Below are 12,725 nucleotides of genomic sequence, written 5' to 3'. Positions count from 1 at the left end.
CTATTAAACTCTTAGAGGAAAACATAGGCAGAACACTCTATGACATAAATCACAGCAAGATCCTTTTTGACCCACCTCCTAGAGAAATGGAAATAAAAACAAAAATAAACAAATTGGAGCTAATGAAACTTAAAAGCTGTCACATGGCAAAGGAAACCATAAACAAGACCAAAAGACCACCCTCAGAAATGGAGAAAATATTTGCAAATGAAGTAACTGACAAAGGATTAATCTCCAAAATATACAAGTAGCTCATGCAGCTCAATATCAAAAAAAACAAACAACCCAATCAAAAATGGCCAGAAGACCTAAGTAGACATTTCTGGAAAGAAGATATACATATTGCCAACAAACACATGGAAGGATGCATGCAGCACTAATCATTAGAGAAAGGCAAATCCAAACTACACTGAGGTACCACCTCACAGCAGTCAGAATGGCCATGATAAGAAAAATCTACAAACAATAAATGCTGGAGAGGATGTTGAGAAAAGGGAACCCTCTTGCACTGTTGGTGGAAATGTAAATTGATACAGCCACTATGGGGAGCAGTATGGAAGTTCCTTAAAAAACTACAAATAGAACTACCATACGACACAGCATCTGGCTACTGGGCATAAACCCTGAGAAAACCATAATTCAAAAAGAGTCATGTACCACAATGTTCATTGCAGCTCTATTTACAATAGCCAGGACATGGAAGCAACCTAAGTGTCCATCAACAGATGAATGGATAAAGAAGATGTGGCACATATATACAATGGAATATTACTCAGCCATAAAAAGAAACGAAATTGAGTTATTTGTAGTGAGGTGGATGGACATAGAGTCTGTCATACAGAGTGAAGCAAGTCAGAAAGATAAAAACCAACACCGTATGCTAACACATATATATGGAATCTAAAAAAAAAAAAAAAGTTTCTGAAGAACCTAGGGGCAGGACAGGAATAAAGATGCAGACGTACAGAATGGATTTGAGGACGCAGGGAGGGGGAAGTGTAAGCTGGGACGAAGGAAAGGGTGGCATGAACTTATATATACTACCAAATGTAAAGTAGATTGCTAGTGGAAAGCAGCCACATAGCACAGGGAGATCAGCTCCGTGCTTTGTGACCACCTAGAGGAGTGGGATTGGGAGGGTGGGAGGGAGACGCAAGATGGAGGAGATATGGGGATATATGTATATGTATAGCTGATTCACTTTGTTATACAGCAGAAACTAACACACCATTGTAAAGCAATTATACCCCGATAAAGATGTTTAAAAAATAAAGTAAAATAAATGAAAAGGAAAAAAAAGAGTCATGTACCACAATGCTCATTGCAGCTCTATATACAATAGCCAGGAGGTGGAAGCAACCTAAGTGTCCATTGACAGATGAATGGATAAAGAAGATGTGACACATATATATAGTAGAATATTACTCAGCCATATAAACAAAACTGAGTTATTTGTAGTGAGGTGGATGGATCTAGAGTCTGTCATACAGCATGAAGTCAGAAAGAGAAAAACAAATACCGTATGCTAACACATATATATGGAATCTTAAAAAAAAAATAATGGTTCTGAAGAACCTAGGGGCACGACAGGAATTAAGACGCAGACTTGGAGAGTGGACTTGAGGACACGTTGAGGGGGAGGGGGGGCTGGGACAAGGTGAGAGAGTGGCATGGACATATATATACTACGAAATGTAGAATGGATGCCTGGTGGGAAGCAGCAGCATAGCACAGGGAGATCAGCTCAGTGCTTTGTGACCACCTAGAGGGGTGGGATAGGGAGGGTGGGAGGGAGACGCAAGAGGGAGGATATATAGATATGTGTATATGTATGGCTGATCCACTTTGTTTTACAGCAGAAGCTAACACACCATTGTAGAGAAATTATACTCCAATAAAGATGTCGGAAAAAAAATTTACAAGCTACTAAATATAAAATAAGCTACAAGGATATATTGTACCACATGGGGAATATAGCCAATATTTTATAATAACAATAAATGGAGTATAACCTTTAAAAATTATGAATCACTCTGGTGTATACCTGTAACTTATATAATATTGTACATCAACTATACTTCAATAAAAAAATATTAATCTCATCCAAAAAAAGAAAGAAAATAGTGATTTTATACTACCTTTCACTAACCTTTGCTATTTTTTGGGTTTGCTTATATTATTTTGGAATGAAAACCTAGATTATTACTGTTATGGTTTACAACATCCATCCTGTCTTTAAAGAATTATATTTTTATGTTTGCAAATTGCTTCAAAACCATGCTTTTATTGTTCACTGTTAGTTCTTTTAAGCTAAGTCTCTACTGTTCTTGAATTCTTAATTTTGACCCATCCTTAAAGTTCTGTAAACATTGAGGATTGAAATTTAGCTTTAGGGAGAATAGCTTGATTTGTGTTCTTCTCTAGAATACATGATTTTTTTCTGTTTTAAACGGCTCAATTCATGTAGAAAGCTTGATTTATCTTTTACATTCAAGAATTTTGCCTGGATATACCTAGGCATGTGTTTCATTTATTTTTAGTGAAGATTTTAAAGCTTCAAACTTAAATATTTCTTTAGCTTAAAAATTTCTTCTCCTGTCATTTAATTTTTGCTTGTGTTCTCCTGGTTTCATTTCCTGCTTTGGAATTCCTACTTTGTGTAACTACATGTTTTGGACTCCTTATGTCTTATCTTTTCTTTCATTATTTTCAATTATTTATTATTTTCCTGTGAATTTTGGGAGAATGCTCAAGTTTTTCTTCAGCTTCATTAATTGGATTTTTTCAGTGTAATATAGGACATTCACTCCTTCATTGGTGGGGGGTGAACATAGCAAATATATTTCTAATTTTCACCTAGCTTTTCCAGACCTCAGATTTTTCCTTATTCATGACAATCAACCCTCATTCATTTTGGAGATGAAGTATCTTTTAAGTCTTTTTAAATATTTGCTCTTTGATTATGATAAATATATTTTGGTGCAGTTTAGTAGAAAAGGATAAGCAGTGCAGGGAAAAGAAAGTGGCAGGATAAATATTTGGCAGTACTGTATGTTGCAAATTTGAGTACTGGTGTATCTTTTTTAGATTCCAATGTTAATTATGGAGTGTTATCAATTTTGGCTCTAGTTTCTAACATATCTTCATGGAGAATATGAGACATAAAAGGAAACTTTTTAAAATACAGCAGTGAGGAAAGCTGAGGCAGACTAAATGTGCTCCCATAAAGATGGGACATCCTTGCAATGGCACACTATGTAGCCATTTTGATGGTCCATTTATTGACATGGAGAGATGTTTGCCATACACAATTAGGGCTAAAAGCGAATTTTCAAAAACTGATATACAGCTTGATCCTATATTTGTGGGAAAAGTAGCATACATATTAATCACTGTCACAGGCTGGAGAAAATTGTGATCTTTTTGTTCAGAACAGTTAAGTTTGCTAAATCAATAAAAACTTGTAGTCAGTAGAGGGCGCAAGGAGAGAGAGAAGGAAGTGAAGTGAAAAAGCTGATGTATGAGCAGGATGAAGGTTTTCATAACACAAAGATTATTCTGATTTCCTTTCCATTCATTTATCCAAGAAAATTTCAAAAAGATCATAGAAGCATAACTGAAGTTTGACTATTGCTTTTACAGCAAAATGTTTGGCATTATCTAGAGAGTCAAAGCACGTACTTTCAGGGGGTAAGGGGAACAGAAAATAATTGAGTGCCTATTTTGTGGCAGGCACTGACATATACATTATATACCGTGGTCTCCTATGTAGAACATATTTTGATGTTTCATCAGACATTGCAGGCAGATTAACACAGCCTTGATGAGGTTTTGATTAAAGAAAACGTCTATAAAGCTTAGAGATACTGACAAAATCTGATGGCTACAGATCACTTTATAGTTTATTAAATGCTTTCAGATTTACTATTTCATTTCATATAACATCCTGTAAAACAGATCCTTCTTTTAAAGATGAAGGCTGAGTGGTTTATGGAGTGTGGCAAAGTTAAAGATTCTCTCAGCAAGGCTTGTGTGTCTGGGCATGCTGATTTCCATATGCTGTCTCTCAAATAATCTAGAAATCTTCAGACATAACACCTTGGCCCCATGAAAGAGCCACACGATATGAGCAATAGTTAATACCAATGCAAATAAAGGAATTTTGGTCCTCCATTATTTTTTACAGGATTTGACATTATAACTCACATGTCTGGCTCCTGGATTAATTAATCTAGCTTTGGTGGTTTCCAAATGCTAATTTGGAGATGTGCACTGAAAAATGTGAAAAATAAAATCAATTTCATGAGGTTATATCCTGTTTTTGGTTTTGCTCTGAAGTATTCTCTCTTTTAAGAAATAATCATGATTGTGGATAGTGGTACGCTGCTTTCTTTTTTTCTTTAAAGTATTTGTTTCGCAAAAGAAAGGAAGCTCATAGATACAGATAACAGATTAATGATTGGGGTGGGGGCAATAGGTGAACTGTTTCGATTTTTTTTTTGCTTAATTTACATAAATTGAACTGTTCTTTAAAAAAAATTACACCACGTGTGCAGAATCTGGCACAGCTTAGGAATTCCCATCAGTGTTAGCTCCATCCACAGAGATGCCAGCTGAGACTCACATGGGACCTTTGTCCATGTCTTCCATGACATGACTTTTACTACTTGCCAGTGGTCAGCCCATCCAACTCCCAACTGTCATTTTTCTGAGATAATTTGCCCAGCATGTGTGAGTGGGAAAAGGGAGAAGAAAGGCAGTCAGGAAGATTCATTCCTAGGGCATCTGGATACAGATCAGATCTCCTCCTATGTGCATGTCATGCAGACTCCATTTAGATACAAAGGGGTGGGACTGGGTTCCTAGGGAGAAACTAAACCTCTTCACTTCTGCCTGGTCTATATGAAGCAGTTCCCTGGTTACCTCCTCCAGGCTTTGTGATTGGTTGGCTGTGGAAGTGAGGGAAGAGGGAAGTAAGCTGCTGATGGAGCTACAGCAACCCGTAGTTGCTGGCCCTGGGAGGGGGAGGGGAAAGGAGGGCTGAGCAGCACGGGGAAGAAAGAGTCATTTCTCTCCACCGACTGCAAACTCCGTGCTCACAGCTCACATCTCTCTGGAATCCAGAGGCCTCTTTGGCCAAGGAGTCCACAATGCTGGATATTTTCATCCTGATGTTCTTTGCCATCATAGGTCTGCTCATTCTGTCCTACATTTTCTATGTGCTCTAGGGGCTTGCAGCAGTGGCATGGAGCCTGCAGGAGAACAGCTCAGGGCGGGAAGGATGAAGCTGACTGGCCCAGCAACCTGCTTGTGGACACACCAGTGGATTTTTGCTTCTGGTCATTATTTTGGGTATTGATTCAAAAACAAAACTAAAAGAGATCCTGTTTTCCTATGTTTTTCTCAGATGCATTGATGTAGTATTTCGCAAACCACTCTGAAAAGAATGAGAAAGGCCAACTTCTTTCTTAGAGACCTAATTTAAAATACAATTAATATTAAAATGAAAAATAAAACCCACAATACGAAAGATTTTTAGGTAGAATGGGTTGGGAATGGTGTGCAGGGAAGGAGGGACTATTACTTCTTAGTTTTTTCTTCAAGTCAGGTGGTCAAAAATAGTTTGAAATCCTATATCAGTCTCTCCCTCCTCATTTTACTTTTTTACTGATCTGAGTCCCCAAGGAAACACAGTTTTTGATCAGCAATGAACAATCCTGGATTCTCAGGCTGCCAAACTTTTCAATAAAGCTGTCCATGAGGTTGGTGATGAGGACTTTTCTCACTCATGTTCGAGTTTCCCAACCATGAGATGATTCCACACGCATTACCATCTGAGGCCACCTGTCTGCCTGCCTGGGCCGGGCAGCAGGGTCCTCGCATGCCCCACTGAGCAGGGCTGCTGTCCTCTGCCCACAAGCATGCTGCCCCATAAGACCAAGAGAGGCCAGGCTGCTCTGGACCGCCTCAAGATGTTTGATGGGATCACGCCACCCTATGACAAAAAAAGCAGATGGTGGTTCCTGCTGCCCTCAAGGTTGTGCATCTGAAGCCTATGAAAAAGTTTGCTAACATAGGATGCCTGGCTCATGAGGTTGGCTGGAAGTCCCAGGCAGTAACAGCCACCCTGGAGGAGAAGAGGAAGGAGAAGGCCAAGATCCATTACTGGAAGAAGAAGCAGATTATGAGGCTATGGAAGCAGGGCAAAAAGAACAGAGAGAAGAAAATTGACAAATTCACAGAGGCCCTCAAGACCCGTGGATTCCTAGTCTGATCCCAATAAAATTGACTGCTTATTCTTTAAAAAAAAAAAAAAAAAAAAAAAAAGCTGTCCATAAGTTCTTCATATAAACTAGTAGACAGGCACATCCATTCAATAAGTTCTCTAAAAATTCTCAAAATAGAAAAATTTTAGTGGCTAATGAGCAGACAAGTATCCTCCAGAGCCATCTTCTTACAAACAAATCTCAGAAATCTGCCTAAGCTGTTTTAAAAAGAAATTGTAAGAAAAATTTTGGAGCAGAATAATTGTCAATTTGTAAGGAAAAAAAGGTCCTATTCATTGCTCTAAACCATGTGTTATTGTAAAAATACACAGAACTCACTATTTTAAAAACACCTACCACCTCTTTCAGATGAGATATCACCAAGCCCTATATCGAAAGGAAATTATTATTTTAAGCTTAAAGAGATGATCATGAAGTATAGAAAAAATTGGAAAATAAAGATTAGCTGTGATGCATTTAAAAGTAATGGAATGATTCATGGTAGCTTTCTGACATGGTCAGAAACTGCAAAGAAAATACTAAGAGGGAGTCAGTTAACCTGTGCAGGCTTCAGTGTTCTCAAATTTAAAATGGAAGAGCTAGACTAAATGGTAATCAAGCCCTCTTGCAGCCCTAGCAGTATATGTGTTCAGGACTTTTTGACTTGTTTGTATAGTTTTACAATTTGTGAGTGCTTTTGCAGCCTACATGTTTGGGGCATGAAATGGTTAGTGGGGAAGTCCTGGCCGGTTGCAGCTGGAAGAGAGTTGATGGTGGCACACGCACACACACACACACACGCTCACGCACGCATATCAGAGCCCACATTTCCATACAACAGGGGTTTTTCACAGCTGAGCTCAACCTGGAAACTAATTCATTCTGCTATAAGAAGGGAGGGAGATCTATAAACCAGCCCACCACAGCGCTGGGAGAGCATGGAGGCAAGAGTGATGGCATGCCCAGGGTGTAAAAGGAAGTCATAAAAGTAGGTAAGCAGAATGAGAGAGAGAGGTTTTTGAAGGTAATAAATAACTAGAGAGGCATTCCATAGGGTGTATTAGAGGAAAAAAATCTTTACAAAGAGTGGATGAGACTCCTTATTAATGCCACATGTTCTGTGCAGTTGCAGGTGCAAAACCTGCTAATTTCCTGCCACTGATGTTAAAGGTCAGGAAACAAGGAAGCCACAGTCCCAACACAGAACAGAATAGGGCTCAAAGAATGGGTTTGGCAGCTCCTGGAGGCCACAGAGCATCAGACAGACCTAGAGCAGAGAAGGCTGCCTTAGGCCTGGCTGGGCCTTTATCAGACCCACACAAGTGTATCTGGGGGCAGGGAGTTGAAACTTTAGGGTTTCTATAGTGTGTTGTACAGCATTATGCTTAGTCTTTCTGGTAGTCTCATTCCATATCACAGGCTCAATCAGTTCGACAAAGTTTCTAGTATTTATAGTGCTCCACATTAAAGAAATCCTCTAGATATTGTTATAAAACATTGTACTGTTTGCACAGACCTGAATTTTCAGTGCTACCCAGACTTTGTGCCCAGAGGATAAAAACATGACAGCAGCATGTCTTCCTCAGAACACATTGCCTTGACTAGGCTTCTTTCTGCACTTTACACTTTCTTAGACTCATTCACATTCCATCCACATACAACCCAAAGGCATAATGCTGATGTTTACAATGAGGGAAACTGAGGCACAGAGATGCTCATTGATGTGTCCAGAGTCACCACATTTTAAACCGTAGAGCCAACCAAGATAAGCTAAAATCCAGGTCTTCTGACATCTAGTACCTCAATAAAGTTTTGCTAAGGAAATGTGTATTGCATGCCTACTGTGCATCAGGTGCTATGCCTTGGCACAGGGGACACAAGGATACATTTTGCAAACCCCCTACTCTTGAACTCTCAGAATCTCAGAGGAGATAAACTAGCAAGCAGAAACTTTCCACATTATTTGGCTAGGGCTATGATATTTGTAAGTGTAGAGCAGTGTCCACAACCAGGTACAATTTTGCCCCCCAGGAGACATTTGGCAGTGTGTGAAGACATTTTTGGTTCTCACAGCTCGGGAGTTGTTACTGGCATCTAGTGGGTAGAGCCAAGAATGATGTTAACATCCATCAATGAAGAGGACAGCCACCCACAACAAAGAATTATCCAGCCCCAAATGCCAAAAGTGCCTAGGTCAAGATACCCTAGCATAGGGCAATATAGGGACACAGTGGAAGTAAAGTCAGGTCTGCCTGGTCCAATGACAGAGGAGGACTTATCAGGGAAGTAGGTGTTGCTTGAGGTATCAGGAAAAATGAGTAGACGTCATCCTGAGTATAGGTAAGAACCAACAGGCAAGAGGAACATGAAATAGTGTGTTGTATTTGCAATTTGATCTAAGCTGAAGCTGACCCTTCGATGAAAAGGGACCATTGATGGTTTTAACCAGAGAACCATGTGGTTAAGTGCACATACTCAATAGTTTGCTATATTAGTGTCAAGCAGAGGATCTCAAACTTCATTTGGGATATGAATAAAAAATGCAGGTTCCTGACCTACCAACACACACACACACCAAACATCCTGGTGCAATAATACAGTAGGTCTAGGTAGAACCCTGAAACACGTATATTTTTTTTTTGTAAGTACTCTGTGCAATTCTCATGCAGGTAGTCCAGCTCCTCACTGATATACAGAATATATTTGATGGTGGTAAAATTATACTCCTACCACAAAGAAAACAAAAAGGAATTTCAGAAAGAGAGGAATATATAGATTCATCCTTGTCTCTGCTCTAATCCATAATGTGAGGATCTGAACTGGATGCTTATATAGGAATCTGTGTTAATGCAAGTCATAAAGCAGCACAGCTGCTCCCTTCTGGATTCTGTGACCTGAGACAGAAGAAGCACTAAGGAAGTGCACACTCCTTGTGACACACCCTGGGCAGCCCCTGGGAAGCTCAATTGCTTCTCCAACTTGAAAAATTCTGTGTCCCAGAGCCTTCTTGTTACAGCAATACCTGCTTCCTGTTCCCAGAGAGACCCACCCTTGGGCTTTCCCACCAGTCTTCCCTAAACCTGGCTGCTCCTGTGTCCTGTCACGTTAAGATGTGAGCTGAGGTCTCAGACTTATATCTCATCATGTCAGTCACAGCAGAGTAAGGCTCCACCAGCAGGAATTCTGCCCCTGATGTTTGCCTTCCGAATTCAACTTGCCATCTATGGCTTAACTGATTTCCTTGGACACCTCACACTTCTTATGACATTGGCTTTGGATCAGCAAGAGTGGAAATTAGTGTGTAAACACTGCAATCCTAGAATTTCTGATTTGAACTGGAGGAAACCTTTGCACTGCGGTCTGTCTCTGAGCCAGATGTCTGCAACTCTCCTCTCAGGGAAATAGATGAATATCCACAGTAAGAGGTCAATGACTTTGCTGACAGATGCTGCACCAGGGAATATTTTTTTTAAGAGATTTCCTGGTAGCTAGGGTAGTTGTGTTAGCTATTTTCCCAAGCTGTCTCATCTACGTTCTCTAATAATGACATGGGAAATTACAGGACCCCAAATAGGATTTTTTAAATAGAATAAAAGGAAAGAATAGTAAAGAACCTACAGAGGGGACCCTGAGATCTGACAAATGGGACCCTGAGAGGTTGGGTGTCTTGCCTAAGGTCAACAAAAAGGGAAAAAAATGATTCAAACCCAAGTTTCCTCACTTTCAATTTATGGCTGATTTCATTGCACAACAAGAGTATAGAGTCAGAAATGTTAATTTTGTTGTGAAAGTGAGCCAAAACCTTACCCTGTAACCCTAGAAAGAAAGAACAAGTCATATCAGAGCTGTAAAGAAGCCTTTCCAAACTAAGTTTAACTTAGAAGATAAATAGAAATAGTCAGGGGAGAAAGGTTCCCCTGAGACCAGCGAGCCCCTCAAACTGGAAGTCATCCAAAGATATCGATGGCAGATTTACTGACCAGGCTCAGTGGCCAGTTGGAGTTCAAAGTGGACTTGATGCCCTCAGTGTGCACGATGGAAGAAACATCGTGTTCTCATTCTGTGGCCGTGCACTGTCTTGGGATCATTAGTTTTATCAAGTTTTACAAGTGCTTTTACAAAGACAATAATGCCCATTTCCTGTATAGTTTACTTAAGTAAACAAGGAGACAGCAAGGTACCATCTCCTTTGTGAAGCAAGACTTTAAAATTTTTATCTAAAGAAAGAAAGCAAGGGATCTTTTCTCTGCGTTTTTCCATAAGATAAGTTCATAAGATAAATAGTTTTAGTTTGACCTCAGTTCAGCTGGGTAAATGGTTCCCTTTCCCACTACCCACCCACGTTGTGAACACCAAAGACTTTTTAAGTGGATAAAAATATTTCCAAACAGTTTCTTGAGCTGATCCTGTTCTCATCAATGGGTCACTACAGGGGTCCTGTGGGAAGGTGATTGCATGTTTTTTCTGGCAAAATAATTTTTTCTAAACCCAAGTTTATTCTGGGGTGAGTATAAACTCCTGTGAGCAACAGAAAACATGCATATCATCTGAACACAGAAACAATAATGCATAGGGATAAACTTTGGAGTCAAACAGGCTTTGGTTCTAGTTGTGGGCTTCACCATCTTCTAAATGGTGACTTCCCCAAGTCCCTAATCTCTTCATTTATATAATGGGACTGTCTGGCCGCTACCTCTTGGATTATTTATGAGTATTAAATGAAATAATAAATCTATAAAAAGTATATAACACAAACTAAATGTTCAATAAATATTTGTTTATTATTAGGTACAGCCTCTTTTTGGGTCTACAGGGTACCCACCATCCAAAGAATACTGGAAAATGCAAATAATAATTGAGTAATTCAATTATAACTGAATAACTAATGTAATTAACACTAAATAGCTGGACACTTTGAAATAATCCATTTGAAAAATGATCTGAGCTTTCAAGTTTATATCTGACTTCAATGTAGAGTCATCCTTTTACTTGTTCATTTATTTGGCAAAAACTTTCCTTATGCATATAATTACTAATACTATCCTTCAGGAACTTATGGGAGATTTTCCAGTCAACATGATCTTGGTAAACCCTAATGTGAAGGCTTGCTTACAATGCATGAGGCCCAAAACAGGACATTTCTAAAGAAATCCATAGTGGACTGGGACTGCCATTTTTTTTAAAGCTTTAACTCATGGAGCAACATAAAATTAGCTCTTAATTTTAATAACAGACAAAGGCTGTTTCTCCAAATGTGAAGTGATTGGAACTCTCTATACGAACCCTTGGAGTAGTGATCAATGGGAGAAGAAAACATTTTCATTCCCAGAAAACATCTTTGAGGTGCTTTTTTCATGCTAGACACTGTACAAAAAGAACTACATACTTATGTTCTTGTTTTTGAGGAGTTTAAAGTTAACCTTTAAAATTGAATCAATATATTATTTGCATATAGTCAGTACATTTAAAGTCTCAAATCTGAATTCTTAAAATATTTATTTCTTATTCCAGGCAGAAAGTTAGCAATCTCAAATCATGTATGTATATTGCATATGTATCTGCAATTTTGTGTGTTTGCATGAAATGAAGTGAATTATAAGTTCAATCATAATTTTAGTGGAAAATTCATCTGTGAGACTATGACAGCATTATTTGGCAACTAAGACAATGCTTCACAAATTAGTAGTCAGGCAGTAATGCCACTTTCTGCAGCATTTGCCTCTCTGTTGGAGAAATGGATAGCTATGATAACCAAACTAAGTGTATACCCTCCGCACCCTGCCGTCTATTTCTGCTGACTGTATCACCAAGCTATTAATTACTTAGGCTTAAAAACCTTACAAACCCCTCTCCCTTGGTAATTTTACCCTGTGAAATCCATTGCCAACTTTTACCGATTCTACCCATTGTAGTGACTCCCCACCTGTATGCATTTTCCATTATCAGGCCCCCAGCACTCTCATGTGGACAGTCACAAAGGTTCTCTAATTTGCACACTTTCTGGCTTCCCCATTTTGACTCCCCACCCCCAGCCCCCCACCCTCGGCCCTGTGCATCCCAACAATTTAATTCCAGGCTACTACTGACAAAGCACAGAGCCGACCATGCCATCCTATTCAAAACCCACATTGCTCTCAATATAAAGTCCAAACTCAACCCTGAGGCAATGATCTCACCAGCAACCATTTCCAGTCTTATTTGGACTGCTCCCTGTCTGCCCCATGCTCTCTGAAATTCAGCCACACAGGCTACTCAAAGCTCTCTGCAGATTTGTACTTTTCTGAGCTACATTTATATATAGGCTCTTCCTTCCAACTAGAAGCACCTTCTCTCCTTCCCTACCAATCTACCATGGTAGGGTACCAATCTACCATGAACTTTCCCTCCCACCTGGACCAGACTGGTTTCATCTTCCAGGGGTCTCCCATAGCAGTTTGGTATTCCCTCTAGCAGAAAGAT

At 39.4% G+C, this 12,725-nt stretch overlaps 1 non-coding gene across 1 annotated transcript; it reads left to right on the top strand.

Annotated features, from left to right (window-relative positions):
• The first annotated feature begins 5,759 nt into the window (after positions 1-5,759).
• LOC115803554 (small nucleolar RNA Z195/SNORD33/SNORD32 family) lies at positions 5,760-5,844 on the top strand. Its single transcript, XR_004024291.1, has one exon. It is a non-coding gene; the product is annotated as a small nucleolar RNA Z195/SNORD33/SNORD32 family (small nucleolar RNA).
• The last annotated feature ends 6,881 nt before the right edge of the window (positions 5,845-12,725 follow it).

This window comes from Delphinapterus leucas, chromosome 19, assembly GCF_059928025.1.
Source record: "Delphinapterus leucas isolate spDelLeu-1000000601 "Yukka" chromosome 19, BTC_Dleu_Yukka2, whole genome shotgun sequence".
NCBI classification, from domain to species: Eukaryota; Metazoa; Chordata; class Mammalia; order Artiodactyla; family Monodontidae; genus Delphinapterus; species Delphinapterus leucas.
Note: the sequence above shows the minus strand (reverse complement) of the source record. Positions and strands in the feature narration are given on the sequence as shown.